The following is a 17,197-nucleotide window of genomic DNA, read 5'->3' on the forward strand; positions in this document are numbered from 1 at the left end:
TGTCCAAACAGACAACACAACCGTGGTGGCCTACCTCAACAGACAAGGGGGCACCAGGTCACCACGGTTGTGCCTGCACGCACTACGCCTGATAGGGTGGTGCAAGGCCAGGCAGATTACGGTGAGAGCGCTGCACATTGCAGGAGTCACCAGCATGGTCGCGGACGATCTGTCACGAGGAAAGGTGTCGGGGCCTACAGAATGGTCCCTTGCTCCGCAGGTCGCCCAGACGATCTTCGAGGTGATGTCCCACCCCTCGATCGATTTGTTCGCATCTCATCGAAATCATCAGCTGCCGGTGTACTGCTCGAGGGTCGCAGACCCACAGGCATTCGCCGTGGACGCTCTGTCCGTAGACTGGGGGAGGAACAGGACTGCTTACGCTTTCCCCCCGATCTCACTGCTCGCAAGGGTAGTGACCAAGATCGGGAGGGAGGATTGCAACGTCATTCTGATAGCACCGTTCTGGCCGAAACACCTGTGGTTACCAAATCTACTCCGGATGCCCGGAGGAGAGGTACCAAGTCTACCACTAGAGCACCTGCAGTTAGCTGCATGGCCCTTATCAGGGAACGTCGCGGCGGAGGGAGGCTTTTCATCAGAAGCTGCTTCTCTCATCGCCGGGGTAGACGAGAGTCTACCCTCCGCACGTATAGTCAGCGCTTAGCTCCCTACTACGCATGGTGCGATGAGAGAAATACATCTCCCACTAGAGCCCCTGTGCCTCTAGTGGCAGATTTTCTGACAGAAAAGTTCAGGTCAGGACTTCAGCAGGCAACGATAGCCAACTACAAGTCAGCCATTCTCTCGATTCATCGGGATTTGAAGACGGGTCGACTATCAATTCAGATGGGTCCCTAAGTCTTCTTCTCGACGGTATGTTCAACAGCGCCCGCCGAAAGGAAGGTGGTCCCTCCATGGGACCTCAACACAGTCTTGGAGTATATTAAGGGTCCCCTTTTGAGCCCCTGTCAAAAGCGACCCTTAAATACGCCACTCTTAAGGCGGCCTTTCTTCTGGCGTTGGCTTCGGACGGCGCTGCTCGGTTGCACGCAGTCTCAAGTCAGCCTCCGTGATTACTAACAACGGAGCGACGCTGTTTCTTCGCCTGGATTTCCTTGCAAAAATGAGCGAAGTACATTCCGACACTCGCCCTCTTCCTACCCAGTATTGGGCAGGGTTCGTCAATAGCCGAAGACAGGTTGTGGTGCCCGTGAGGCGCTACAGCACTACCTTGGCCGTACACAAACCTTAAGAGGGGCTCATGACCGCTTATTTATCACCCCCGCAGAACCGCACGGTCCAGCCGCTAAGCAGACTCTGGCACGGTGGCTGGTCCAGGTGTTGGGGACTCGGGGCGGCAAAAGACGCCGCCCCCCAAGGCCCACTCAACCAGATCTATCTCATCATCGTGGGCCTACCATAGGGGGTCCCCATTGAAGAGATTTGTCAGGCTGTGTCCTGGAAGAACCCGTCGTCCTTTTCCACGGTTTACTACAAAAACGTAAACCAACGACCAGGCGATAAGTTCACCAGGGCTGTTCTTGGGAGATAACATGGTGGTTGGGTATCAGGTGTTTTATGGACAATCAGAATTCCAACATGGTAAGAACCAGTGTTTCTATTCTTAACCACTGCACTTTCAGTTCAGGGTTTTTGGTCTGTTCACGTAGTCTTGCGGTTTCCCGGCCGTGAGGGGGGGGAAATAGTTTGACCTCGCGATTACCATGCTACCCACTCCCGATCCTTATCAGATGCTGGCCAATCTTGTACCTCCATCCGTCGGTTACTTGCTAGATCGATCTTTCAGATGTTGATGCAAGAAGTATCTTAATCAACATCGGAACGGTAAGATCGACCGGTGTATTGAGTCTAGTCCCAAACAAAATGTTTGGTAGACTCATAACCGTGCGATCTTACCTTTCCGATGTTGATTATCTCGACCCCGCCGCCTCTACAAGTTTGGCGGTAGGGGCTGCCCAAGTCGGATAAGGGATGATTATCGTGTGTGACGTCACCGGATGGGTGAGTCCACTCGGGGGATCGGGGTTTTTTTGTTATTTATTCATTTATGTGGGACAAAATGACTATTGGTTTTTTCCGCATCTCGGGATCGATGCAAGAAGTATCTTAATCAACATCGGAAAGGTAAGATCGCACCGGTTATGAGTCTACCAAACATTTTTGTTTGGGACTAATTGGAATCAATATGCACATGCATAATTTTTTTATGTATGCAAAGCTTAAAGATTTTACAATATTTCCGTGATTTAACATTAAAAAAAATGTATTTTTTAATTAGTGCCCTGGGTGTCTAAGTCAGTCACTTTTGAATGAATGAATCATACTTAAAAATTGGGACTATAAACAATAAAAACAAAGTGTATCTGAATTCAAAATCATAATTATAAGCTGGAAGTATTAGATGGTAATTTTATTTAGACACTTGATGGACTGTAGTTGTACATGTGGAAAGTGGCGCTTAAACAGTTGTCACTTGAAATCATTGATAGGGGTGCGTATTTGGGGAGGTCGCCCTAAACCGTAATTACATTTAGGTCGAATATAAAGATTTATCAATTTCATTGGGGGGGGGGGGGTGAAATTGTTAATTGGAAGTGTCAAAAATCTTAAAAGGAAATAAATCCAAAGGCAAATGGCCTTGTATTTTGGGGGGTGGAATTTTATTTTAGAGGCTTGGAGACAATTTTTCACTTATGTGTTGGTTAAACTCCTGTATAAAAACCACACTGGATGGAGAGGATAAGGGCATACACACAGTTGCAATGTATATGCAACGGCATTAAGAACTCATATATATTGGACAGCTACCCATAAATGTATGCCATGACACAATGATGGAAAGTAAAACTTACACAAAATGAATCACTTTCTAATTGTGTAGTTTATTTATAAACATCATTCCTATTTCATATGTGACTTTATGTATTAATTATAAATAATTCCACTAGGAATGTGTCAAACATCAGTTGTACATAATATGGTTGATTCCAATCTTCTGAGCTCTTCTCTTCAGTCACCTACCTGGACAACCGATTCTTTAGAAATGCTTAGTCGCTAAAAGTCGATCGATACATGTTAAAATCAGCACAATTCAGAGATACACCTTTTGCTATGAAATTAATTTTCTCGGTCAAATATAAAGCAACATTTTTTTTTCTTCAGTAATATCAGTTAAAAACTTGGTGCTTGGATATACATTTTTTTAAAATCCTGGTGTTAAAATTAAGCATCAAATTGTATCTTTTAGTGTGATATTTTTGATTTTTATAGGCCTTGAGTTAGCCTCAAGAGCTTTTTACGGAATTGATTTTTTAGCGCCTCAAACTAATATAGTTTGCTAAAGAAAGATATTTCCCACCTCTGTAAAGCACATCGTGTGGGTCTATATATTATAGTTTTGTCAGAATTTCCGCTTTTATTTTACCCTTTTTCCCTTCATGCTCTGAAAATGTCAAACTCCGTGCCTTTATCTCGTGCGCAACCCGCAGACATCGTCGATATTTTCATTGTTGTCATCCAGGGCAATTTTCCATTGAAAAGCAAAGATCATGAAGATTGCCCGACTAGCGATTTGGTAGCCCAAATCCCCAATTGGGTTTTCTGGTAAATGAGGTGAATTTCAAAAATTTGCTCCCGTGATAGCCTGCAATTTCAATTTATATGGATTCCATGATTATGAAAACCATTTTGTCTGTCTGTGTGTTTGTTTACCTAGGTTAGTCCGTATTAAGAGACGACGCTTGAGGTTCATGAAAATCCACGGTCCAAACCTAGAAAAATTAGCGTGTTATTATAGGGGATTTTAATCTTCTGTCCCTCCTATCTCCATGTGAATTTTGTATGACCTACCCACCGCCCCCCCCCATCGCTGGGTTGCCATTTTCATTACACCCTTCAGACTTGTGTTCGGGTTTCTGTAGAGATTCATCAGTGTTCGGGTTTGTTTTTAATTTGACATGTAGGCCTATATATAGGCCTAACCATATTTGTCATAATTAAGCGCTATACCTAAATGTATAGCTATGCTATATATTATTATGTAATATCATGTACATGTAGGCCTATAGGATGGGGTGGGTGCAGAGGTGTGTGAGGTGGGCACTGGGTAGTGGGGGTGTATGTAGGGAAACTTTGGTGTGGTAATCAACACACTTTAACCATGACTTTCAATGCAAGGCTTATTGTTGCCACAAATGTGTTTTTTTTCCTTAAGGTTATTTAATAAGTTTTTATAAACTTCCATGTTTAACCTGGTATTGTTTTGGCTGCTTCATTAGGGCCTATGACTTTCGGTGGTTTCCAAAGGCAGTTTCAAACAAACAAACACAAACAAAAGGCACCATACCCAGTCACCTTCATGACAATTGAAACACTACGTTAAGTATTAACATCCAAGTTATTATGTTTTTAGGCAAGCAATTTTAAATAATTGCTTGAACAGGTTTTTGTTTAAAAACAAAAACCTGTTTAAGTTAACAATGAAAATGAATGGTTCTTATAAGGCACAATCTCTGATGAGGAACTCAAAGCGCCGTAAAGCACCTAAATTTACAAACAAACATAAAAACAATCAATTTATAAAGATGTTTAAAAACAAAAACCTGTTTAAGTTAACAATGATAATGAACGGTTCTTATAAGCCACAATCTCTGATGGTTCTTATAAGGACAATCTATTTCTGGCGTTTAAATAACGAAAGTCTGGGGCGTTACGCCGGGCGCACGAAGGTTATTTCTTTGGAAGTGTGTTCCAAACAGTTTGCTTGATCATAAAACATACAGCGTAATATAATGTTTTGTAAAAGAAAGTTTTGTTTAAAATATTGCCCAATTGCATGTAAGCCTTCGGGCAAAGTTGTTTTGAGGAGAAGCAAATTTCAACACATTGGTCCGAATCACTCACGTGATGATGAAATATCCTCATCGTGCTATAAACATGATCAGTATAGGAGCGCAAATTAGGCCTGGGAATTTCGTTGCTATTGAAGTTCTGGCAACACTGTATCATGCCGGTATTCCTATTAAACCCAGGGATATCGATCCACAATGCTAGTATTATTAGCCTTATATTTACGCGTTGATTTTGAAAAAAATTCAGCCGGTGAAAAAATGGTGAAATCAAAACGTAAATTCTGACAAAACTATGATATATCGCTCACGGTGATGTGCGTTAGAAAGTTGGGAAAAATCCTTCATTAGCGAACTATATTACTTTGAAAAGCTAAAAGGTTGATCCAAGAAAAGGCTCACGGGCAGAGTTTAAGCCTATCAAAATCGAAAATCTTACACGAAATGACTGAATTTCACGCCTAAGTTTAACACTAGGATTTGAAAAAATAAGTATCAAGCACTACAATTTGACCTGACATTTACTGAAAAAATAAAAATGATTGCATTTCATTTGGCCGAGAAAATTAATTTTACATTGAAAAGGTGTAACTCAAAATTTAGCTCGTTTCAACACCAAATTCGATCGTTTGTATTGCCACATTAAATGACTGAGTGAGCCTTGCTAAACAAAAGAATCTGTTGTCCAGGTTGCTAACTGTCTTCACCGTGCCTCTGTGTTGTGTTAATATTATAAACGTTGCTGGTTCTAATCCATCCAGATGCCTTCTTTTTCTTTTTTTTCCTCCTATCAACCCAGACAACTAAATATAACAATTTCATAATTCCTATTTTTATATGGTAATTACTATATGAAACTGTTAATGTAACAGTCATTGTTTAGAATAGTTTAGAATTAACAAACCAAACAATACAGTTTGTATGGTGTTTCCTCCGATAGTTCCTTTAACATATTTAAGGCGGGCTTCCAGCTAAGCCAGTGAGTTGACACATGTACCAGGAATTCCCAGCGTGATTTGATTTCCCAATACTTGAGTGGCTCATGGGGCTTCCTTATATTGCTTGCATGACTGAACACAGTTCTACTGCTTGGCTCCAGCCCAATGTATCTCAATATCCAACATCTAGCATGACCTATCATGATCCGCTGGAATTTTCACTTTCTCTTTTGTCTATCGGCTTGGAAGAGTCACATGAGTTTTACTAAACAAGTCCTGGTTTTTCACAAATTGCGCAACTGATTAATATCATTTGTGTGTCACCATGTGCTTGTTGTAGACCACCTATCATCTTGAATGTGTTTTACAATGTTGGAGGAAATTAACATGGTATTTGCATGCCTAGTTTGTAACATTGGAATTATTTGCCTGTACTTGTTGGGAACAACATTTATTACATGAGCAAAGGTAAGTGAAATACTTGGGCAGGACTATGATGTGAACAAAATTTCAGACAGGTCCAAGAAAGTGCAATATTCTGACCCTGAACACAGATCCTGGACACACATAGTTGCAAATCATATCATTTCATTTGAACTTATTTTAATTTGTTTTTCAATAAGGTTTCTTCACCATGAAACCTTTGATTATTAATTTTAATTACAGATTTCAGGGGAGCGAAAAGGTCAGTACTTGAACAGTCTTAATAGCTCTTTATGATAATTGTTTCAAGAAGATGCTCCCTATTGTATGCCAATGTGCATGATGTGTATACACAGGGGTTTATTTTGGTCATCCTGATTTGTATGTTGTGTGGGTTGATGAACTGTTCTCTGTATCATTTTGATATTTGCAAATAAACCTCGGATCATTGGCAACCATCTTCGGGTGATATGTAACAATTAATAGATGTCAGTGGCACTTGATTTGTTTTTATATTTATTAGGTGTTGAGGTTTCTGGTGTATTGTAGCATTGTAACATGCAGCCTGTGCCTATTGTTCTTCAATTATGGATGAGGTTTTCCTGTGGATATCTGCCAAAAACACAATATTGGACAATGCACATACACTATTATAGCTCGTATTAAAGGAGTAGGCCTATTTAGTGATTCTAGCATCCACTTTTTATGACATTGTTCAGTAAATATCCACAAAAAAAACTTATTCCCAAAATTTCAGTTGATTCCGATTTTGCGTTTGCAAATTATGCATGATCATGTGTATTACACAGCTCCATAAGTCACTGTTGTAATTTTGTTCTGGTATACCAGAATGAAATTAAAATTTGACGATATATTTGCTAAACAAATTAATCTGCAAGAAATTTTTGGTACATAAACATTATGTAGCCAGAGGTTTCCAGTGGTATAAAAATCTCAACTTTTTTTGAGAAAAGTGGGGGTATAAGGCTGTGGATCACGAAATGCCCTTTTAAATAAAGAATCCTGATTTGGGGTGGGGTGGCATAATATGGGGATGTGCCGCTGTAGTGGATTTCTTTTGAAACTTTAAAATATTTTTTTGCATGCTGCTTGTGAAAATTTGATATGTGAAGTAAAATCTGTAAACTTTGGACCTTAGCTGAAATCCTTCAAATGTGAGTTCCTATTTACTGCGAACTTAACCGTAGAAATGGGTTGGGGTTTTGCAGCTTGAGCTATACATCTTTGTCAAAACTATATTCACAAGTTACCCCTCACACCCCCACCCAATTAACCTTTGAGCCCTTAGAAGAAGGGGACTTTTGCAATCAGTGCACTTGTGCCATTGGTATGGACAGTGACACTGGAAACATGGAAAGGGACAATTATTGGACAGGGTTCTGAGTTTTGTGAAAATTAATGAGATACTGGTAATGATTTATTTCTGGAAATGTCTGAATTTGCTGGGAGTTTTTTCGATTACTTAAAATTTGCATTAAATTTGAAAGACCATTACATTTTTAAAATGCAAAATTGAATAATAGAAAGGAAGAAATTAACAACAAATCAAAGAAAACAAAATATTCAAGCTGCCATTTTGTCCCCCATATATTCTGGTTGAGGAGTGCAATTACCTTGGTGACATTTCTACTCTGCATAATTACGTATCCCATCAGGTAACTAGCTTTTTCTTCCCCGCATATCATGAATATAAAGCTGTGCACAAATCACCTTTTGATTCTGGCTTGGCAATGCTAAAACACTGTATCTACATGTGTCATGTTACTCAATAAAATCAGCACAGTGGCTTTTTGCTTTTAATAGTGTATAGATGTAGTTGAATAATCGCTTTATTTTCTCTCCATGCAAAACATGAGAGTGCATGAGAGAAGTTTCAAAGGTATTGGCCGAAAAGTATCTGTTTCACAACTTTTGCACCATTTCGAAAGAGAGCAAGATGATGTAATTTATATTCCAGTTGCATCCCTTTTCCCATGTCATTTTATAACCCCAAAAAACTAATGAAAGACAGTATAGCATTAAGAAAGCAGATACTGGATCAGTCTTTTAGTCTTGAAAACACTGGCCTTATTATCGTGTTTTCATCTGATGATGATAACTGTGATAACATGGATGTAGCCATATGTCAGTTAATGTGGTAGAGCTAAAAAATGCCTGCGGGCCACCTGGCGGCAATTGGCCGCCAAACGATTGCTAGCTGTCACAATATTTGTTACCGTATCTCATCTCAATGAAATACAGATCCATTTGATCTTCTAACTATAAGAAGTAAAATTTGAAGAAAATAAGCAGTTTCCATGGCAATGTTTGATTATTTACATAGAAAAATGTGTTTGTCCGTGCATATTTGAAATGGTAGAAACAAGAAAATTAATAAAAGCTTGCAATCTATGTCAGAATCTTTCAGGACAGGTTTTTTTGCAGTATCTCATAACTATAAGAAGTAAGATTTGAAGAGAATAAGGAGTTTCCATGGCAACCGTTGATTATAATTTTACCAATTTGTTCCCTGATATATGGAAAAATGTGTTTTTACCTGCATTTTTGGCATTGAAGAAATAAAACGATGAAATAAACAAAAGCTTGTATCGCAATCTATGTCAGAATCTTTCAGGATCGTTTTTGTGTGTGTGTGTTTCAGTAACTTGATGATGCAAAAGAGTGAACGATTGGATCATAAATTGATGGTATTACACCAAGGAGAATATTCAGAATAAAATATAGACAAATATAGATAAAGCTGAAGAAAATAAATAGTTTGTTATAAATACTTGCACAACTGCACATTCATACATTCAAATATTTAACTTGAAAAAAGTATCCAGCAAAAACATCAAGAAGTCCAAAAATGCACGTTCCGAAGTACTCCATTTAAAGACCAAGTAAACAATCGCACAGGGCATTAGATTTCCAACTTCCTGTGAGACCAGAGACAATCTATATGTATTTTCTTTTCGTGACCTGATTTTGCCTGTTTGTGATAATCTAGTGCAGGGGTGACCAACCTTTTGGACCTGAGGACAACAGTGTGAATCTGACAGGCCTTATGCAATGTTATTCATAATCTGAGAAAGATATTTTTGTCGCAACACTCCTTTGGTCACTCCTGACCTGATGCCTCTGATGGGATAAAGTAATTAACATCAGGCATTTATTCTGCAAAATCTAATTAATGTAGAACATAATTAAGCTGCAGTCCATATCAAATCGGTTATTCTTGAAATTAGATTTGTGAAATTATGCCTGAGAATCTCCACACATTTTGTTATTACACTCCCATATTTGAAAAAAAAAAGTCTTAGTGGATTTAGGAGTCATTTCTGTCAGTCAAGTCCAAATAATAACTTTGACCCATGGAATTAATGACTTGTAAGTAATATTATACTTGAGTGTCACCAGGTATTAAGATGGAATAGTTTTAATTGACTACCATTACATCTGACAGGTGTCATCATCATAGTGCTCTGGGCATGTGGTATAAGAAATACTGTGCTTGAGCTTTAAAGGGCCATCCAGAGATTTTTTCCCATTGCATGCAGTGATGTGGTAGACTTGCTCAAGCCCTTTCGGACCTGATGACTCTGTGATATGATATCTTATTCTTTTTTCAGCTATAGCCCTTGTCACTCTATGACCAAGCCCGGTTCTTAAACATGTCCTCCTCCCCTTAAACATGCTAAAAGAAAGTTCTAGCATACTAATATGTAGGCCTATACCAAAGTAGGCCTACTAAGTATTCTAGCCACTCACAGAACTCTCACTTCCCTGTCTCATGCTTATAATACCATAGTCTAGTCCCTTGTCAAAATAATCTTTACTAACTAATCTAATCCCAATTGGTGTGATATTTTAAAAGTCCTCCCTCCCCCTGTTGGCTGTTTAATAGTGACATGCCTTCAGGGAGTTCTTGCTGTTGTCCGAATTTGCAAACTAGAAAGAAGCAGGATTTGACACTTGCTTGATATCTCTAACCAAGTGGTATTATAGTAGAAGTCAAATGAAGATAAATAGGGCCTACCACTATCCTAAAATGCACTACGGCTTGAATCAAGGCTATGATGTGGACACACACATTTTCCACACTTGCAGCTTCTTTGCAAATGTTTGATTGTATAGTTTTTCATCCCTGTAGATTCATAATGCTCAAACTATATCTGTAATCCCAGCAAAAGTGTAAAAAAAGCATTTGCAGGAACAGATTAAAAGTGAACGATTTCATATTAAAAAATGGGTAAAATTGAAGAAAACGGCAGTGTGAGCATTATGAAACTCCATTCAATTGCATGTAAAGTAACTTTTGTGTACGTACAGACGATTGTCGCATCATTATTCCGAAGGACCATTATTCCAAAGGGTCACTATTCCAAAGGTTTGTTATTACTCCAAAGGGTTATAACTCCAAATTTACAACAAGGTTTGTTATTCCGAAGGGTCAGTACTCCGAATTTTAGAACAAGGTTCATTACTCCAATAGGTTATTACTACGAACTTCGTAACAAGCCTTTGGTGCATTGACTCTTCGGATTAACAAACCTAGTTGAAAATTCTGAGTAATGACCCTTCGGAGTAATAAGAATCTTCAGAATAACAACCCTTCGTAATAACTTTCCTTTCGAATAACAATCTGTCCTCTAAATAAATAACAAATTATTATTGTTATTATTCCTGGACAAACTCCCCAAACATCAGCCAAAACATGACTGAAAATATATCCATGTCCCTTTAAGAAAATACATAAGAAATATATGCGTATTTGTAAGAGACAGGAAATGTGGAAGAAAACAGACAACTTGGTTAATTTGCTCATGTTTGGATTGGGGTATTTAAGGAGAATTACATGTGACAGACACAGGAACATCCTTGGGTACTATGCTGTGATAGAATATCGCAGGAAAAACACTACGATGCATTTGACTGATGAAACATTTACATTGTAGTAGAAAATTATGATGTATGGGCCTACATAAAGTGTGGTTATAACAAGTATCAGTAGGTGTGCGTAGTGCACTGAAGAACCACTTGTCACATCTTATCCACTGGGCCAAAACTTATGTCGGACATTCAACCATGATGAGTGATGGAAACCTATATTTTGGCTCCAAAATCATGATAAATAAATTTACAATTTCTCATCATCTTTTCCCCATCACCACTTAAATTTCACTTGTTCTCTCTCTCTCTGTGTCAGGTGGCGCTGTGTAGCGCTGCTGTGGTCTTCACAAGAGTACGCCATCTCACTCGATCCGATGCCAAGTGTGTTGCACCTTGCATTCCCTGGTTAGAAACCAGCTTCACGTCATTAGTCCAAGATGTTGGTGGTCGTTCTCTTCCTCGTCTTCCTTCCATAGCCCCTTGCAAAATCTGTTTTTCTACACCTCCATGTTTCCTGACAATATGGCCAAAGTACTTCAGCTTTCTCTCCATTATGCCGCTTCTGATGGTTAGACTTGTACCAATCTTGTCAAGGATCCAGGAATTTGTTCTCCTGTCTTTCCATGTCACTTTCGTAGAAGCCTCCTGTAACACCACATCTCAAAAGCATCTACTCTTTTCCTATCATTCTTGGTCATAGCCCAAGACTCGCATCCATAAGTGGCAATGGAAAACACAGTTGCACGCAGTAGGCGTACCTTGAGGTCAATGGATAGGCCTCTGCTTTTCCATATGCTTGACATGCCCTGCACAGTTGTCCTTGCAATAGCCAGTCTTCTCTTAATTTCAGTTGTGCTGTCACCACTGTTGTTAATCATTGAACCCAGATATTCAAATTGCTTCACCTCCTCAATCTGTTGTCCATCTATCACAAACTCATCACTTTTTCTCTCTCTGTCTACAACCATTATTTTTGTCTTCTTTGTGTTCAGGAGAAGGTGTTTTTCTTCACTGGCCTCTTTGATGCGCTTCAAAAGATCAATCAGCTCTACTCTGCTGCTACAAATAAGAGTGGTATCATCGGCGTTTCTCAGGTTAGTAATTCTTGTACCGCCAAACTTCACTCCACCTTCAAACCCCTCCAAAGCTGTTCTCATTATGTCTTCAGAGTAGATGTTAAATAGGTTTGGTGATAGCACACAGCCCTGTCGTAAGCCTCTTCCAATCTTGAACCAATCTGTGTCTCCACTACTTGTTCTGACTGCCGATTCTTGGTCTTCATATAAGCAGCTGATCAGATCCACAAGATGACTTGGAAAACCCATTTTTTTCATAGTTTCCCATATCTGAGGGTGGCTAACACAGTCAAAAGCTTTACTGTAATCTATGAAGCACATGTAAAGAGGAAGTCTATGCTCTCTGCATTTCTCAATCACATTCCTGATATTGACAATTTGGTCCCTAGTACCCCTTCCTTCACGAAATCCTGCCTGCTCATCAGATATTTCCTGCTCCATTTTGTTCTTCATTCTCTTGATGATGATCTTCAGAAGCACTTTACTTGCATGACAAATCAGGCTGATGGTCCGTGATTGGCACACTCTTTCAAATTCCCTTCTTTGGCAGTGGAATAAATACTGCCCTGCACCAGTCTCTCGGCCATTTCTTCTTTTTCCAGATGATACCACATAGACGCCACATTAGGTCTATCCCTTCTTTCCCAGTTGCCTTCCACAACTCAGAAGCTACATTATCAATGCCAGGTGACTTAGCATTTTTCATTTGTTCCATGGCAAGCTCAACTTCAGATCTCAATGGTGGAGGTTCTTCCTCACGCGTTTCACACTGTACATACACCTTGTCATCTTGTGCCTCAAACAGCTGGGAACTATACTGAACCCATCGCCTTTTGATGTCTACACTTTCGGTAAGAGTGTTACCTTTCTCATAATTTATAACATACATCCTGGGGGGCCACTTCTTGGTAAGTTCTTTGGCAATACCAAAAGCTATTTTTGAGTCACCCTTACATCTTTCCATTTCCACACACTTCCTTTCGATGTAGTTTCTTTTGTCCTCCTTAACACTTTTGGAGACCTCTTTGTTTAAGCGTGCCCATTCTTCCTTTCCTCCATCTGCCTTTGCTCTCTTCCTGTCATCAGCTAGGTTTAAGGTCTGCTGAGAGATCCACGGCTGTTTCCGTTTCATCTTTCTAGGGATGTACTTCTTTGCTGTGCTCTGGACTGCTTCTTTCATGTCTTCCCACAATTCATTTGGGGTCTGCTCCTCTTCATTAACTTTCAGTAACTCATCAAACCTGTTCTTCACATCTACTGAATATTGAGTGGGAATGTTGTCAACATCATACCTGGTAGGTGGTGCATTGTCTCTCTTAGCTCTTAGTTTTAGTTTTATTTTGGCTACAAGTAGCTGATGGTCACTACCACAGTCAGCGCCTGGTCGTGTCCTGACATTTTGGAGTGATGTTCTCCACCTCTTCCTGACCATGATGTAATCGATCTGGTTTCTTGTTCTATCTCCTGGGCTCATCCAAGTCCACAGTCTCCGTGGATGATGCTGAAATAACGTGTTCCCAATGACTAGGTTATTAGCTTCACAAAATTCCTCCAGTCTGTCTCCACGCTCATTTCTGATCCCAAGTCCATATTGGCCTATACACCCAGTTTTCTCCTTCATTTTGCCAATCTTAGCATTCCAATCCCCCAGTACGATGAGTAAGTCTCTTCTAGGTATACTATCCATAACTCCTTGTACCATCTCATAGAAGTCTGTCATCTCACTCTCTGATGCATCTGATGTTGGTGCATACACTTGTATGATAGATATATTTAAAGGATGTCCTTGCAGTCTTACAGTCATCACTCTTTCATTTATTGGATTATATCCCAAAACACACTTGGCTGTGGTTCTTTCTATTATGAAACCCACACCTCCACGTTTCCTTCCAGTATCTTTTCCAGAATAGATAAACATACTTCCATCATCTGTAGTGAACCTCCTTGTCCAAGCCACCACAACTCTGTTACTCCTAGGATCTTAATATTGTTTGCAACCATCTCCTTCTCCACAACTTCAATCTTTCCTCCTGACATACTGCGTACATTCCATGTAGCAATATTTATTGGCTTCCTTAAAGGGGTGCTGTTCCTTTCCTTCCTGGGACCGTCAAGAACAGGACTTCCTGTAGCAGGCTTTAATCCTGATCTGTCATCACCAACAGGTGTACTCTGAGCAGCATCTCTCTCTTCCCCAGTAGCCAGTGACGTAGCTTCCGGCCTGCGGGTCGCACCTTCCGATACCATCGTTTTCTTTTGACTTTGTACTCTCATGCTTACATTCAAGGCCAAATAGTACGGTGGGTCGCCAGGTCCTTCCGCACCAACAGTAGAGGGCCATTCCTGAGTTCTTACAGTACTAGCCTCCTCTTGACACAAACCATCTCCCTGGATGCCAGATGTGTGCTTTGTGTAACTGTGTTTTGTCGTTGACCATACGGTTGATTCCTCCGGCGAACACATACATCAATGCTGTTGACCATTGACGACTATTTAAACCATAGCTAGTATTCGCTATTTACCCATAGCTGGGTTAGAGAAGGTTCACCCTACGAAAGTGTCCCTTCCTTCTGCCTACTCATACCACACTGGCGAGATAACATGGTAGAGGCTGGATGAGCTCCGAGTTGGAAGAGAGGAGTTCTTGAAGTCAGCTCTTGCTGTTATACTGACAGGGGGTCTCAGCGTTCAGTTCTGAATATTTTTTATTAACCATTTTACCGAGTTAACCAGTGGTGCCAGTTATCAAGAAGTTGACAAGAACCACATGATCAGAATGATGAATTCGGAATCTAGTGCAGGTTTCTGAATTCTTTGCTATGGATTTGTTTGCACCCAAAAATATCAAACATATTTGGGGCAATTTATATAATTTAAGAACAAGCAGAATATCAATCTATGTTTACGTTTTTCCGCAGGATAACCTCATTTTGTCCTTATTTCGGACACTGGGCATAGTAGCTTATTGGTGATTGATTTCCTTTGAAAACATGTCAGCAGTATGGAAAATTAGCCTACATTGTGAATGCAGATTCAAGTCTCTATAGTCTCGATTTTGACACACAGTTGTTCTGGTTCAACACCTATTAGTGTACTGTAGTTCATTAAATAATTAGAGGTTACTAAAGATTTATCATATAGTGCAGTAGTTACTGTTTTTGAAGATCATCGTATAGTGGTTGCTTATATTTGAAAAACAGGCTTTCAGTATTGGATTGGGTAGGTTATATGGCTAGGATTCTTACAACACAAGCCCAAAATATACCAAACAACATCAGATCTGGTCCAATCAGGCTAATGTCGGCAATAATGAAACGGCGATATAGGCAAAAAGTGAGGAGAAAAGACAATAAAAAACATAAGAAAATTAACATATAAAAGGTTCATAACTTTACAACCAAGTATTCAAGAGACCCAAGGATTTAACATCAGTAATTGTATGAACTGAGCAAGTTAGTAACTCAATTTTCTCGAAATTTCCGACTTTGGCCTGAGTGGATCAGATGATAGATAAACGCCCTTAGCACACTTTCCAATTTGGTCATAGTAATTTAAGCAAACAGGCTACTTTCAAGTCTACAGTTCAATTTCAAAACATACACCAATTGTTTAAATAAATAATGTTTATAATACATCATAGGTACATTACACTGTACATCTCATGGGTCTCATATGACTACATAGCATTACAGTACTATAGTGTGTCTCAAGTGGAGAGTAACGCCATGTTGGATTTTGCAGTGGCAAATTCAAATCACCCATGATGACCTAATCCCACAGGACATTTTATTTTCATGTTATTTTATCTTACATGCATTTGTGATAAATGGTTACTATTGTATTGCACTAAAATTCCAATAATCTTTCATTGTTTACTAATGTTTAAATTCTTTCATCTTTCAAGGAAGAAAATTACATCCAAATGGCTGCTTTTTAACATATCACTCGCAAATTCCCATTTTGCGCCCCATTCTTTTTTGAAGGAATTTTTTCCCCTTATACCATTGTTCTATAAAGGAAAACAAATGCTAGATGACAAATTTGCTATTTTTAGCAAGAGACAAGAAATTGTTTCCATTATAATTGGTTGATGAATAAATTACAGCTATCCATGGTATTGATTTATTTATAGTGTTCAAGTTAGAGGTAAATTAATTGATTAACTGACTGACAAATAATTAACACTGGTGGTGTTAGATGGGAGAAAGAAAACATGCATTAAATACATGGACAATGACAACATCGGTTTTCAATGGGGCACTTTAATGTTACATAAATCAACCATTTCACATGTGCATGCGCCATTATAAATGCATAAAACTGCTCTCTACTGCTCCTTAAATCTGATATAGGAGAGCAATTTTTAGCTCTCCTTAGTTGATCATTTTCTCCTTACATTTTATTATAAATGCTCTAAACAGCTCTCCTTGAAGGCTCCAGAAGAGCTAAAATGCTCTCTTGCAAATTCCAAAAGACAGTCCCTGATTATAGACTTACACATTTAAAAATATGACATTTGGCAGCTACTGCAGTCTACCACTTGGAGATAAGACCTTCTTGCCCGGAATACTCTCCTGTCAGAATTGGTTGAATGAAATCAAATATCACCATGTCAAATAGGCTTTGACATCACTTTTCCACCTCAAGTAGTATGATTTTGCAAGTAAAATACATATTTAATGTTATGCCCCATAATAACCATGATGATGATGAAAACACACCTTGCCAATTTACCTTGTCTTATAGATGCTTTATACTAGTATGTCCAGGTACAAAATGTTGAAACCATTTTTAAATTTCCCTTGTGCCATCTGTGTCAAAATATGAAAGAGAAAACACCATGTAGATGCAGTAAATGTCACTGCCTTTGCATTTGAAGGATCCTAGATATGTTTTATTCAATTACAAGCTTGTAAATCATGTTTACCGCTATATTTAGACTTTCATCCATCTTGTATGAGAGCCCCTTTAGGTGTCTTGTGATATGTTGTCATAA

General features: G+C 39.2%; 1 protein-coding gene across 2 annotated transcripts in view; it reads left to right on the forward strand.

The window, feature by feature from the left end:
- Positions 1-17,197, forward strand: part of LOC140148784 (uncharacterized) — a 190,671-nt gene that overhangs the window by 62,932 nt on the left and 110,542 nt on the right. Inside the window, exon 1 of one of the 2 annotated variants that reach the window (XM_072170854.1) lies at positions 6,073-6,277. The exons of the other annotated variant lie outside the window; for it this stretch is intronic. The gene's annotated coding sequence lies outside the window, so the exon portion shown is untranslated. Of the gene's footprint in view, positions 1-6,072; positions 6,278-17,197 lie in introns of those variants that run through there. 2 annotated transcript variants of the gene reach the window in all.

The sequence above is a fragment of the Amphiura filiformis genome, chromosome 3 (assembly GCF_039555335.1).
Source record: "Amphiura filiformis chromosome 3, Afil_fr2py, whole genome shotgun sequence".
NCBI classification, from domain to species: domain Eukaryota; kingdom Metazoa; phylum Echinodermata; class Ophiuroidea; order Amphilepidida; family Amphiuridae; genus Amphiura; species Amphiura filiformis.